The sequence below is a fragment of the Catharus ustulatus genome, chromosome 1 (assembly GCF_009819885.2).
Source record: "Catharus ustulatus isolate bCatUst1 chromosome 1, bCatUst1.pri.v2, whole genome shotgun sequence".
Classification (NCBI taxonomy): Eukaryota; Metazoa; Chordata; class Aves; order Passeriformes; family Turdidae; genus Catharus; species Catharus ustulatus.
This window is the reverse complement of record NC_046221.1, coordinates 79,670,985-79,686,287: the sequence shown is the minus strand read 5'-3', so window position 1 is coordinate 79,686,287 and position 15,303 is coordinate 79,670,985. Positions and strand designations below refer to the sequence as shown.

General features: G+C 36.7%; 1 protein-coding gene across 4 annotated transcripts in view; it reads right to left on the bottom strand.

Annotated features, from left to right (window-relative positions):
* Positions 1–15,303, bottom strand: part of CDH12 (cadherin 12) — an 829,389-nt gene that overhangs the window by 199,439 nt on the left and 614,647 nt on the right. The window contains exon 2 of one of the 4 annotated variants that reach the window (XM_033063823.2): positions 1,541–1,671. The exons of the other annotated variants lie outside the window; for them this stretch is intronic. The gene's annotated coding sequence lies outside the window, so the exon portion shown is untranslated. The remainder of the gene's footprint in view (positions 1–1,540; positions 1,672–15,303) is intronic. 4 annotated transcript variants of the gene reach the window in all.

Genomic DNA, 15,303 nt, shown 5'->3' with positions numbered 1-15,303 from the left:
TTACTTTGTCTTTCTCTGTGTCATTCTAGTTCTTGATAAACCTGGATTGATTGAAAGATCTCTGGTCTAAGCTGTAACTAGGTCTAGGGACACATTTGCAGGAAACACACATTACAAGACCTGCAATTTTACTTTTTTTTTTCTTTTTTAATTAAAATATTCTCCAACATAATATTCACATTCCATCAAAGTAATGGATTTTCTTTATCTTTCCTCTGGCAGAACATTCTAAACTTCTGTAGAAAAGTAACTGCTTTAATTTTGGATCATGTACTATGGAAGCAATTATTTACTATGTTTCAAATCTGCATTATTTGCCACTTACTGCACAAAGGTTTTAATTTTAGTTTTAAAAATTATTAAGATTGACAGTGACTTCCTCCAGTGACCATGAAGCACTCTATAGAACAGAACTCTGCTTCAAAGCCTCCACTTCTACTCAAACACATTATTACTTCTGGTAATTCATGGTAGTCTATGCCTTTGTAGATTAATATAGGACTCATTAACAACTCAAAATCCCAAACCTTTCAAAATTGTCTTTATGACTCTGGTGTGTAACAAATTACACTGTTTCAAGTTACAAGCTGGACTAAGTTAAAAGCAGCAGGCAAGTGAAGAAATATCTCCTCACTGTGCATCTTTCTGATCAGAAACACATGAAAAGCCTACGGCATCACCAAGTTCAGGGCAAGTTCACAAAGTATGGTAATTTTCAAAGGGTAAAACCTCTTGCTAAAGGGTAAAACCTATCTGAAAGCACCTTCCTTGGTTGAAGAGGGGGGGAAGAAGAGCTGAGCGCACCCCAGAAATTCTGTCATTTTTCTTCCTTCTCTCCTGTGAGAAGGTTGTCAGATCAGCCCTGCAGACCCTGTCCTCTACTGCCAGCATCCATCCCCTGTTGTTCCTCCAAGACATGGCTACGGGATATGTGGGATATCGTGTTGAAAAGCCCCCAGTGTGGCTGAGCCAAATAGAGCCAGTGCAGTGCAGAGGCACAGCCCCAGTGCAGCCCCAGTGCAGCAGAGCACTGGCAAGGCATGATACAGACAGTACTGCTTGCAGGTTTTGGCTGCCTTGGTTTTCCATTGTCTTGGGCTTGGGGACAGGGACACCCAGCACAGGAACAGCCACCAAATTGTCTTTGTCCTAGTGGCCAGACAGAATTAAGTTTATGTGCTTTTAGGTGGGAAAAGCACTTTCTCTTTTTGTATACTTTTGATAATTCTATTGCTGTTGTTACTGTGTATTTCTTATTCCATTGCTTTTAGTTTTCACTAAATTGTTATCTCATCCCATAGTCTCTGCCTTTGTCCCTCTTGTACTGGAAAGGGCAAGTGGCTTATTTGTAAATTAATTTCTACCTGGAATTAACCACCACAATGTCACTGAAACGACTGAGACCTTGACTGAATTTGCCTAGTGGCCAGACTCAACTGTTACATGACTACAGCATGTGCTAGAAAACAAACCGAGCGCAATCAGTTTCTGTGGAGTGGCTTCTCTCAAAGCTCTGGGTTTGAGAGAAGGTTATACTGACCTGCTCTGATGATTACGTACGCACAGAAAAGAAACAAAGAACTCATAACAAATTTCTTCCAGGTAAGACATTTTGGAGCAGGAAACCAGGAGGTGACAGTAACCTAGGTATCAGTGTCCAGATGACTACAGCTATGGAGAAAGTAAAAGGAAATGTTGATGTCACCAATGACAAACAGTCATTAGTTACTTATATCAGTCAGCTGTTTTAGCATCAAAGAGTGATAACAGCAGCCCTTCATGGAGGACATCCTTGCACAGTGGTCCCATTCTACTTACAAATTCCTTCTACATTATATGTCATTAAGCAGTGTGGTTCTGTTCCTGTGTCTACCTCACCCATGACAATTATCTAAAGTATTCAGTTTTGCAATCCTCCATCATATCCAGTGACTTATTTTTCCACTAGAATCCTAGGCTTAGATAGTCAGTAGTACACAAAAAGACCCATCAAATTGTGAAGAAAAGAGATGTATGTGGCCATTTTTTGCAGACCTGCACCAGAATAGATCCCAAGCTTTATGAGAGCAGCTAAAGGTATAAGCATTGCCAAAACTCTGCAATTGTTAGTGATCAATTTTCCCTTGGTAATTATTACAATTAAAAAATCCAAACCAGCCTTTTGCAGTGGGGCTTGTTTTAAAGCCCTTGTACACAGAGAACAAACTCGATTGCAGCACCAGAACTTGTAATGGGCACCTCTTCTATCCCAGTGTAGCTCAGACCATAAGGAATGCTAATTAATCTCCTCTGTCTGATAACATATGCACAACACTATTTTTATGGTATTAGACAAATATTTAAGATGTTTTGACAGAATATGTTCTGAGAACACTTAACTGAATATGGAAGGACTAAATCATGGGAACTCTTTAGATGACATTACAGATGATATGCTGTACGTAGCACAAGAACATGCTGTAATACAGTAAATGTTATTTGCACTTTGTAAAATTATGAAGAATGGCATTAAGAGATTTAATACTGTGAAAGACTTCAGTTACTGTTAATGGTTTAAACATTGTTATGAAGGACCTTTTGCCCACTATGGCAATACTATGTTAAGTGTGACTACCAAATCCCACTCCTCCCTGAATATGCCTCTGGACTGGAACTTTAGACTTAGTTAAACTGCCTAATGGAACCCGAGATAAGATAAAGGTGACACTATTGTGCATTTATCTCAGATTTAGGGAGATGTATATTAGGCTGAGGGAGAAGAATGTATCAAGAAAGAGAGCCAAACCCAGCACTGTCCCGAAAATCAGCTCTGGTAGGCTTCAGGAGCAGGGAGTATGGGGAGTTTTTGGATATGTGGCCTAACCTCTGGTGAGACAGCGAATACCCACACTCCCTTCCACAAATTGTCGGTTTTAAACCCCCCCACCTTGGGAAGGCCACATCCATGGGACATTCACATGAGAGGCAGCTGAGGAAGTGTCATAGTCCATCAAAGACCCGCTGAACTTCCCAGACTCATTGCTGCGGCCTTGAACCAGAGCATTGCACATGATGTGAAATGATGCTGCAGATCCACAATCTGTTACCAGAGACAGTGTCAAACTTGCCCCCTCCCCAGGGAAGGTACCTGGACATTCCCACCTGGCCTGAACTTATATTAATCCACTGAACTCTATGTTTTGCAGGACCCTCAGCACCCAGAAGACTGGGAGAAGAGGATCAATGGGAGTGGTGATATTTTCTGCTTAACCTGTCTGTGCTACTCTGCTTTTCACTCCCCCACACTTTTTTTCCCCATTTCTTTATCTCTCTCCCTCTCCCCCTTATATATACTGTTAAATAACATCCATACCTTTGACTTCAACATACGGTCTTGTTTGTGCCTTAATTCTATCAGAGACATCTCTCTAAAAAGCTTAATAATCCCATTGTAACAAATATACAGTTTCAGTGTTTCAATACACAATGTTTCAGTGTTTTGGGAGAATGAAACTTTTGAATGTTTTTTTCCCCCTTCTGCCTGAAAACATAGGCATATAAATCTGAATTTGCTAGTAGGCACTATGAAAAGCCAGTATCAGGTAAAAAGAACAACTTACCCCCAACTCACAGAGACAAGGTGTGTTGTTTTATTTATTTATCACAGTTAGGTACAAGAAAAGGTACAGTAATGAGCTTTTTCCCCTTTGATCTTTCTCTAAATTATTGAAATACTTAACACTGAACGTTTCATGGCTCTTGCAGAAATAAACCAAACTGAAACTGTACAGTTAGCCTCAGAGGTGTGTTCTCCCATCCATGTATGCACATAGCCTCTATTAGGGTTAATGAGAACTAGCCATGCATATGGATGAGAGATCAGACCCCTTAATTTGTTTAGATGAGACCAATTTTAATCAGTGTAAGCTAATGCATAATTTTGCAGCAGGCAAGTGTGGTTGGTGAGGCAACATGTTTTGAGGGTTTCATTTCATATTCCAGGAGTGCCTGTGTATGCTGAGAATATTTGAAACGTAAGAATGTCAGAAGATTATTCAGGAATATTATTCTCAGGGTACTTTGTCCCAGCAAGAAGAGCCACATTGAGTGACCTTGGATGACATTGAGTGACCTTGCAAAAGCAATCCAGGACAGAGAGGGACTGTTGAATGCCAGAAGCATGATTGTGCATTGAATCCCTACCATTAAAAAACCCTTAACATCCATCATTGAGGTCTGTTATAATAAATCATTGCTCTTGATCATAAAACACAGGTCAGTAAACTTTTTTTCCTAGTGAATCTTAAAAATCTGTATTACCTCCTAACCTCACAGTAACCTCATAATAAGCTCAGTAAACATATTTATTCAAGCATCAAGAAAAATTATTAAAGCACATTACACAAAAAACCCCTAAAACACAAAAAACAAGGTAAGACTGCTCAGAGAAAAACTTCTGATACTCTACCCCTCCTTTGAAAATTACTTTTGGCCTCAAAAACAAAAAGTAACTTTTATGTTATATACACTATATACACTATCTTTCTACGGCTTCATCTTTTACAGGTAATCATTTTCCTAAGTCTCATCAATCCTACTCTGTGGAGCTCATACTGTGTTTGGAGACACAGAATTATGAAGGCATTGTCTATTTAATGAAAAAAATGCACAGGCAGATAAATATAAATATAATAAAATATAGTAGCTTTTTTTTTTTTTTCCCCAAGAGAAAATACAAGTTATGCCCCCAAATTGAAGACATACATGTGGGTAAAGGACAAGAAACTGCAGATGTACCTATAAAAGATACCACTAGTGAAGATCCATTTCAAAGATGATAATCAGTAGTTGTCATTAGGTAATTTTGTTAATCTTTCCTTCAAGGTTTCACACTATCGATACTCAAACTATCTATTTGATAAATGTAACTTTTAATTTCTAAGAGGTTTCAGCTATTGTGCTTTATGAGGCTCTGTGTGAAGCCATGAGTAAAGATTACCCTAAATAAAGGTCTAGTGTGTAACCTTGTACTACACCCCAAAAGTGGTCCATAAGTATTCTGTAACATAGAGAATCAACTGAAAATATATTAAAAGTTCTAAAAATATCTCCATGTGCTGTTGTTCCTGCCTTATTTCCACAAAGAACACAGCACTTTTCCTACTAAATTCAGCATGAGGCCATAAGAATATAACTAGTAAGTGACACAGACACACAATGCTTCCATTTCAAGAGATGCTATTTTTGGTACAACTGATGGAAAAGTAAGGTGACCACTCAGAAAACTGGATTATTTCATTCTAATGTGTTGCATTAATCTCAGTATCTCAGTGGGGAGGAAGAGAGAGAGAAATGGTGTAAATGCACATGTTGACATTCACTCTAAGCTGTGTACATATAAATTGCCAAACACTTGGAGACCTACAACTTAAGATGCAGTCTTAGGAGAATTTATGAAAGAAATCATGAGCATGTGACAAAAATCACTTTATAAAGGCGATTAACATATGTGTTTCAAAAGAGAGTGTATTTTCCTCTTATATACAAGCAACTTTACTTACTTGTTTATTCATTCCAAATATGCATTCTACCATAATAGGCGAGATGAGAAAGAGGAATATACTACCGGGATACCTTTTTCATCTTGGTAAAGAGAAAATATATTTAAGGCAGGCAACAATGTTGGACCACTAATTTATGCAAGTGAAAAAAATTTTTGGAAGCCAATACCGATACTGACATTAAAACTTAAATGCAAATAATAAGAGAAATGCCTCTGAGGTGTCTGCTTGGATTAACTAATTTCAAAACTGCAGGGTATGGATAGAGAAGAGAAAACTGGAGAGTAGAGTTAAGCATTTTTATCAGAGACAATACTTGGCAAATTATTACCACATGATTTTTATTACAGATATACAAAAGTATGAAGAGAAAAGATTGTTATAGGCATTTTCTAAGTGAATCATGTTTTTCTGCTATCTAAATTCATGCAATATTTACAAGAGGACTTATTTCCACAAGTCTTAACATCCGAGAGAAAGCAAGCTGCAGTGTGTAGTTACAAAAAAGACCCCATAGTTTATCTTAACTGAGAATAAACTCAAACTGTCAAATCTTAAACTGATCCCAGTTGCATATCATGTTACATATTTGGAAAGTTACATAAATTCTATCTCTGATAATCCCCAAATAAAATATATGCACAAATAAATTAACCTCATGATCTCAAAGTGATTTCTAATATTATTTTGTTCTCTTCTCTGGGCCAATCTGCGTTCCACATCAAATTCAGCACATCTGCACAGCATTCCAGCAACCTTCCCAACTTAGATGTGTAGTATTCAAGATATATCTAATACACATATATATTTTTTTTTAGCAGAATCTTCAGATTTTATTTTTTTTACATGGTATCTCGTAGTCAGTGAACGAAATCTCGTCATGTTTAGTTCTCTGGAGAGTTAAAACCAACCTCAAATAAAACACATTAAAATGAAACTTCATTGGAGTGAAAACTTCACTGCGAACAACAGTTCTTAGATTAAATAACCTATCTCTCTAGTACTTCAGTAATTCATAGGGTGAATTACCTTATCATCATATTTTAGTTGAGTTATAGGAGGATTTAGCACCACTGAAAGGTAAAAATGAAGTTCCTATTCTGTTCAATAGAAGGTAGACAGAAACATCCAAGGGAAATTTCAGAACTTGTTTTGGATTGTTCTCTCTCACTTCATATAAAGACTTCAATTGACCTGCTATACCACTTAGTCACACACAAGTCTAAGGGACTGGGTGGAATCCATCCAAGATGACTTAACAAGCTGGCAGAAGTGCTCACCAATACACCTCCCATCTTTGTCTTGGTTCACTGGGGAGGTCCCAGGAGACTGCAGTTTGGTCAGTGTGATGCTCATCTATGAAAAGGGTTGGAAGGAGGATCTGGGGAACTACAGACATGTCAGCATGACTTCATTGCCTCTAAAAGGAATGGAGAAGATAATTTTGAAAGTTATCACATGGCATGTACAGAACAACTGGATGATCAGGCCTAGTCAGCAGGGATTTTAGAAAAGGCAAGCCCTGCTTGCCCAAACAGGTCTCCTTTCCATGGCAATTTAACACCTTTAGTGGATAAGGCGAAGACTCTGGATGTTTCTTACCTGGACTTTAGTAAATCCTTTGACCCTGTCTCCCATAGCATTCTCCTGGACAAATTAGCCACTCAGGATTTGGAGAGGTCCACAGCTTACTGGGTGGAAAATTGGTTGGACGGCTAAGCCTGAAAAGTGCTGATGAATGGGTTTACATGCAGCTAGCAGTCAGATCATTAGTGGGGTTCCTTGGGGGTCAGTTTTGGGGTTAGTCCTGCTTAATATCTTCATCAACAATATGGATAAAGAGATTGAGTGCACCCTCAGTCATTTGCAGGTGGCACCAATTTGGGCAGCAGTGTGGATCTGCTGAAAGGCTCTGCAGAGGGATCTGCACAGACTGGATCAGTGGGCCAAGGCAACTTGTAAGAGGTTCAACAAGGCCAAGTGCTGAGTCCTGCACTTGGGTCACAATAATTTCCTGCAGCACTTCAGGCTGGGGCAGAGTGGCTAGAAAGCTGCCCAGTAGGAAAGTACCTGGGAGAACTGGTTGACCACCAAGTGAGCATTAGCCAGTGTGTGCCCAGGTGGCCAAGAAGGCTAAAGGCTTCCTGGCCTGTATCAGCAATAGTGTGGCCAGCAGGAACAGGGCAGAGCTTGTTCCCCTGTACTCATCAAGGTAAGGCCACACCTCAAATCCTGTGTTCTGTTCTGGGCCACTTGTTGTAGGACAGATATTGAGGTACTGGAGCATGTCCAGAGAAGGGCAACAGAGCTGGGGAAGGGTTTGGAACACAAACCTTGTGAGGAGTGGCTGAGGGAGCTGGGGTTGTTTACCCTTGGGAAAAGGAGGCTCAGAGGAGAACTTACCGCTCCTTACAACCACCTGAAGTAGGTTGTTGTGGGATGAGGATTGGTCTCTTCATCCAAGTAACAAGTGGTAAGGGAAGAGGAAATGGCTTCAAGTTGCATCAGAAGATGGTTTGTTTGGATATTAGAAAAAAATTTATTTATGGAAAGTGCTGTCAAGCACTGGAACAGGCTACCCAGGGAAGTGATGGAGTCACCATCACTGGAGGTGTTTAAAAGACACATAGATGTAGCATTTTGGGCCATGACTTACTGGCACTGTAAGGTTTGTGGTTGGACTTGAAGATCTTAATGGTCTTTTCCAACCTAAATGATTCTATCATTTCTGCTTGCATCATTTCTTAATGCCTACTAGATGATGGATATCATGCTACATATTTTCACATTTTTGGAAAAAAAAAATCTCTTCAGTAGTCTCAAAACTACAGCTCTCACCATGCCAGTTTAATGTTTTTTAAAGCCCGAAATGCACATTAAATACAAAAAGAAATTTAGACAATATATTTCACTGAAATTAAGTAATTGTTAGTCTTTTTAAAGAACATTTTCACTTACTATTTTTTCTACTTGAATATGCTTTGTCCCTTGACATATGCCTGTGTTTAGACATAATACCTTTGACAATTATAATTACAAAATTGTATTACAGAGAGTTGATAAATTACCAGCAACCCATAGATATTCAAATGTTCATGAAACCAAATGTAATAGCAGGAATCTTTTTGTTGGTTAAATGTGTCAACTTATTTCAAAAACCCCTGTATTTTGTGAATTTCCTTACACACATCAAATCCAAAAATGAACTCTCATTTAAAGTACATATGCAAATGTTCCTTTTCTTACAAGCTCATGTATTTTGTCTTGCTTTGGAAAGGCATGGATATGTTCTTGGCTTGTTCTTCTATGCTGTTACACTTCTATCCCAAAAAACCCTTCCAAATTCAGGAATTGGAAAAGTCAAACAGAAGATTGTGGAATGCTTGGCCAACCTAAAAATTTGGGTTCTATTTGAAGCATGTCTCGGAGACCATTCTCAGACTCCAAATGCTCAACACTATCTTCAGGCAGGTTCAGCAGTGTAGTCCTTACTTTCCACAGAGCACATCATCTCTGGAAATCTCTTTGTCCTGCCTCTCTTATTTTGATAGACCTTTGTCAGAAACTCCCCATTAAGCCATGGAAAGCTTTAAATTTCTGAATTTTCAATTCCAAAAAGCAGTTGGAAGAAATTATATTGCATTTGTAACACAGGAAAAAACTTTTTTCTTTCCAGTCTCTTCCAGATGAAGTGTTCCAAAACTATGCAGGCAACTGGTACTACATGTTTCAGTAAGAGTGATTTATTTTGTCTCAACATTTTGCTTATGAGAACCTAGAATTCTCCAATCAAAGTTTGCGATGTAGAAGACTGCATCAGATGCCTTAAGTAAAGTTACAGAGGTATTAGGAGGTCAGTTTATATAACTGCTTTGTTTGCCTTTCTAAATCTGAATTGAATCATCACCCCTTTCGTAGGATAGACTTCAGATTTCTGTGTTCTGACTTTTGGCAATGGCCTTGCAAATTTAAGTGTGACATAAGGAGCAAATTCTGTTATCAGACTGCACTTCAAATATACCTCTTTAAAGTACACAAAGATCACTGAAGCTTCATTGCTACTATCTGACAGAGGCAGCTAGTACCTGCCATTTCATAGAATCATTTATTTTATATTCCATAAGGAATGGGGAAGCATGGTGTCAACTTCTAGAACTGAATTTTTAAAGTTAAATGCACCAAGGAAATTCACATTTGCTTAGTGTTAAAACTGGCAACTAACATGTTACCACACTCTTCCCATTTTGTTCTTTTTTCTTTTCAACTCTGCTCTTGTGGTTAAGTGGGAATAATTTCCTAGCTACATGCAAGACAAAGTTTAAGCTGTGAGCATGGAAGTGACATGCAGAGTAATTTCATGAAAAACTTTGGTCATCTATCTTCCTCTCATTCTCATAAAGAAGAAAGGGCATCACTACTGACAGGAATTATCGGGATGACAGCAAGTTACTGTCACATCAAAATAATAGAACATTATGAGATTTCAAGTTTAGAGGGTCTAAAATTAAGAAAAGGACTTGAAATAGTATAAAGGAGTATGGTTTCATACTTTGATTACTCCAGTGTCTCTATTATGGTGACCACTAATTTTCTTTCTAGAATGCCATATAAAAGTGGGGGATGAATAGTGCTAGCTTATTTGCCAATTTTAATAGTTTAATTTTTTTTTTTTCATTATGAAAAAGCTGCATTATGAGCTGCAATTACTATCTCTTTGTCTTGAGTGATACATTTGCAGTTTTGGGGTTGAGTTGAGTATGGTTAATACTCATTGAGTTGGTTGAGTATGGTTAATAACTGAGATATGCTTTAGTTCTTCCTAGTTACTGCACTAGGCATTAGAGAACCAGAGTTAGAAGCACTGCCTAAGGGCTTAATCCACCTCACTGGAAAGTCAATAAGAAAAATCATGTTAACATCACTGGGATTTGAATTAGTCCTAAATACAGAGAAAACAAAAACAGAAACAAAAACAACAACAAAACCAACCAACAAACAAACAAACAAACAAAAAAAACTCAAACAAAAAAAACCCCAACAAACAACAAACAACCCAGCTGATGGTACAGTTCTTGTTCTGTTCACAATTCAAACAGAATTTTTATAAGCATGGGGAAGTTAACACTAGCAGTAGGAATTCTCTGGAATTTTTTCTGAAGTTACTCTAAGCAAGTAGGAGAAGTTAGAAATTGAAGAGATACTATGAATGATCACAATTGTATTAATAACAACATAGAGCAAGTTATGACCAATGATTACTACAAGTATTATATAAACCATTTGATTTGCAGTATCAATAAACCATTTATTCACATTTAATTGCAAAAATTAATGTATATATGAACTGTGGAATAAACAGATTGATGTCCAGTATGTTATTTTAATAAAAGTCCTTAAATGGTTAAGAAAAGTCTCTTGCAGTAATAGCTTTGCATATAATTAATTCAAATCAAGTTACTAAACTTAGTGCAGTTATAGTCATACAGAGAGGATGGAGAGTCTTGACTTAATGTATAAAAAGTTATAAGAGTATAAAAAAAATTATCAGTGCCCTTCATAACATATTCAGATCTTGATTTTTATACAGGAAAGAATAGCACCTGCTTCCACATTTCTTCTGGAATATAATGAGTCTCAGAGAGAATAAGCACTGTAATTTGCTTTCTCTATAAAACTGCATTAATGTTATCTCATGTCTGATTTATTCCTGTTCTGAAGGAGTCTGAAGGAAAAAACTCAGCTCAGTAAAGCAATAATACAAAGAGAATCTTTGCTGGGACATGGCATACAGGATGACATGCATTGTCTTCATCCTTGCCTAATGGGTAAATCTTCACCTCACTTCTACTCTGTTTTCTGATCACTTGCTCTATTTTAATACAGATTACATGAGGATTAAAGAGCTACTGAACTTTTGTGCAGGACACTATAAAACCAGTTTCTTCTTAGTGATCACATGTTGTAGAAGTTAATTGACAAAAAATAGTCTACAGTAATTAAAATAGAAGCATATGTCTCTGCCATGGTTAGAATATTATTTTTTTCCCCAGGAAAACAATCTTTTACACTAAAAGCTTCACTCTGTCTTTATCACTGTATGCTTTCTGTATTAATATGCTCATGTCTCAAGGTTTTCAGTGGAAAACTCAGCTGCAAAACAATACATTTGCCTAATATCTTTAAATTTTCAAGAATTCATAGCTCGTTTTTTTTACGACTTTTTGCTTCACAGAAGTGATTGTGTCTGATCAACATAGTAAGGAGTGAGGTGTCAAGATATACTACAAAGACAGTTTCTCCTTAGTTTTTCTTTCTCTTTTGAGAGTATCAGATCTTGATGTAGTATCATTGAAATCAATATTACAAATGTTTCACTGAATCAAAATCTGATGGTCTTTTTTATGATCTAATTTAAAATAAATTACCAAAGTCAGTACACTTGATAAAACTTATTTAAGGAATCGTCCCAGCACATGTGTCATTGACCTCAGTGTGAACAATTTTTACTAATGAGATATAAACAGCATGTCTAGACACCCAGGCATATGACATTTTATAATTTCTTTCACTTACCTTACCATAACAATTCAATTTGAAGTAGCAGAAAATGCTGATGTGATTCTACCAGACAGATATTGACTTTAGCTGTTCTTATGGAAACTTATAACATTATGGAATAACCTCACTGAAGTCACTTGATTCAGTTGGTATGTTTGAGACATGATATATTGATAAAGGTTTGTATGCTGCATGAAGTTGCAAGGTGCATTTTCAAACTGCAACTGCTAATGTAACCCAAATGGTGTTCATAAAGAAAACCCTACAAAAAAAATGTCAGTTTTAATATAATAGAATAAAACTAGGAGAGTACTTACTTTGGCTTTGGCAGAAATTATTTAAAGAAATACCATTTTACTGAAATGATTCTGTCAGACTAAATGTTCTATCTACTCTATTGTACCTCATTAGTTTTAGGTAAAATTCAGTATTGTATCACAAAGAAAAATGTAAGAGTTGATATCCACTGAACATAGGAGCTTGATTTTGAGACAAGCTCTAACTTGCCACAATTTTTACCCACAAATATGGTATTTATGTAAATGTGTACATCACGAGAAGTTGTACTGGGTGAAGGGTTAGATAATGATTATTCTAGTCCAGTTGACATGAGACTGATGCTTTATAATTGTTTTAGCATGTTGGATAGAAGAGCAGCAAAGGAAGTATTATTTCCCTCTGTGATTAAAGGAGAATAGGTTTGCTTCTTTCAGGACCCAAGAGAGCTTGAAAAAAGATGAATTAGTCTTACAGACACTTTACAGTCAGCCATCTGCAATGTTGTAGATTAGACATTTTAAAATTCTGTTCTTATAGAGAAATGTCAAGTCATTTTCAAAAGAATCATTGCTGCACGTTTGCAATGTTTTCAGCATTAGTAAATGATAGGATAGGAAATGAAAAAGAAAAGGAAAAAGGTATTATTTCTAATTTTTATTGCCTAAATTTGCTATTTTAAGGATGTCTGCAGACCCAATAAACAATAATTTGTTTTCAGACAAAACAGGCACAGTGATCACGGCACTTCCACTGTCTTTTAATTCCATGCAGTTGATTTAAACAGAAGAGAGGTATTTTCTTTATTTATAGACTAAAATATTTGATTTTAAAATCCTTCATAGCATGCCTCTAGTAAAAATATGCAGTCTAATCATCTAATGTTCAGTCACTGTTTGTCTTCATGGAGTGACTGTGAACACTATTTCTCAGGTGCTGCTTCCTTACATTCAGGAGCCCACTTTGACCCCAAAAGCATTAACCCAGCCAGGTTGCACTTCTTTCTATGCTGTCATGTAAGATGTGCTTTACAAAAAATAAGGAACATTGACCTTGAAAGGAAAGGGGCAGACAGGGAGGGAAATAATAAATCCCACAACCAAACCCATTCAACAGCCCAGACCAAGATCTAAGCTCTGTCAAAATGATTTCTTATTCCATTTTACTGAAGCAGTGCCATACTTTATCACTTCTGAGTTCATGCCTTACAGCTGAGGCAGCCCACTTGAATTGGTAAGTTGTTTAGTTAAAGTATACACATGCTATTCACATTGTCAATGTGATTTAAAAGGAAAGAACATTTTGCAGGTGACATACAGCCACACATGCAAGAGGAAGCTGAAATTCAAAGCACTAGAGCACATGTACTCAATTGTTGCGTGTCTCACTATGTTCCTTCTCCTCCCATTCACAGCAACACTATAGTCAGACACAATGGTGACTCATTGGTGGAGTGGCAGCATTATATCTTCCAGGAGCTTCTGATGAAGTCTTGCAATCATAAGCAAAATTGGTCAGCTAATCTTAGCTAAATGTAATATAGTACTACTTTCTGTTTCATTACATCACTGCACACACAATTATACATAAATTTCAATATAATGTGAAGAACTGCTGATTTTTTTATGACTATGCAGTTATTGAAACACCTAAATTAATTGTGAGTTTAAAAAATGCTTTCCAAGTCACCAAAGTGCTCAGTTTACAAGTTTACACTCCATTACATCTCTTCAGAAGTAGTTGTGTTTATTTATAGATATTTTTATATGAGTAGGTAGAGTTGCGTGGCTTTTGAGGTCCAGCCAGATTGCTACTTTAATAGAGTAGATCAAGTATTGCCATACAGACACAGTTTTTTGTTTTTTTTTTAAGTAAAGGCTTTGTATTAAAGCACAAGCCATACCTTACAAGGGATATTGGCTCAAACAGGAGCAAAATAAAAACCTTTCTCTCCTTGTAATTTGTATATAAAGAAATCTGGACTCAGAATGCTTGAAATGCCCTATAACTCAGTTTATTTTAATGTAATTGAAAATTCTTGTGAAGGCAATTTTGAAAGTTGATCTCATTTTCTATTGTACTGCAGTAGAATATCAAACTCTATGCATTTCATGCAAATTAACAACATTATCAGACTACAATGAATCTAAACACTCCTCCATCTGTACTTTGTGATATGTGAATAAATAAAAACTTGAAAGTAATGCAAATGAAATCCCTGACAAAGGATCCATAACATTCAGAACTAGGTCGTAAGTGAATGCATTAGTGTTCAATATAATTCCATCTTAGGTTTTAATGCTCACCTTCTTCTCTTGTTCTTGCTGCCAATTGATTATCTTTCAGTAAAGTTTACACATTACCATTAAATGTTAATAATGCATAAATATTAAACATACCATTGCAAAGTTAGCAACACTATTAATATCCTCAGTCTCTGTAAGTAATACTAGAAATTACTAAGCTCAGTATCAATAGTCAGAATCATAAAAATCCTGTCTTTCTGGAATTGGTAGCAATAAACAAAGTACAAGGTACAATGGATATTTAATATGGCTGCATCTTCCTACAAAACTGGTGCCAGGAAAGAAAAGGCAACACTTTTTAAAGAAGATATTCCTCTTAATATTTCACTATTTTCTATCCTTTTGTGTGTACGTAATACTTGCAAAATGCTGTAAAATCTTAAGGCACTGCATATTCTGTACAGCTTAGCAATATTTTGTTCTCTAGGTTGTTCAAGAAAAAAAAAAAAACAACCAAGAATACACCACTGCACCACTGATGGGCAGAAATGTCACTGTCAGATTCCCCACTGCAGATCCCTGTCAGGCAGGGCATTGTTTAAAAAGCAGGAAAAGACTTAAATATGCATAGTTGCTCTAGATTTCAGTCCCACTAGGTTACAACAACTAGCTAAACTATACAT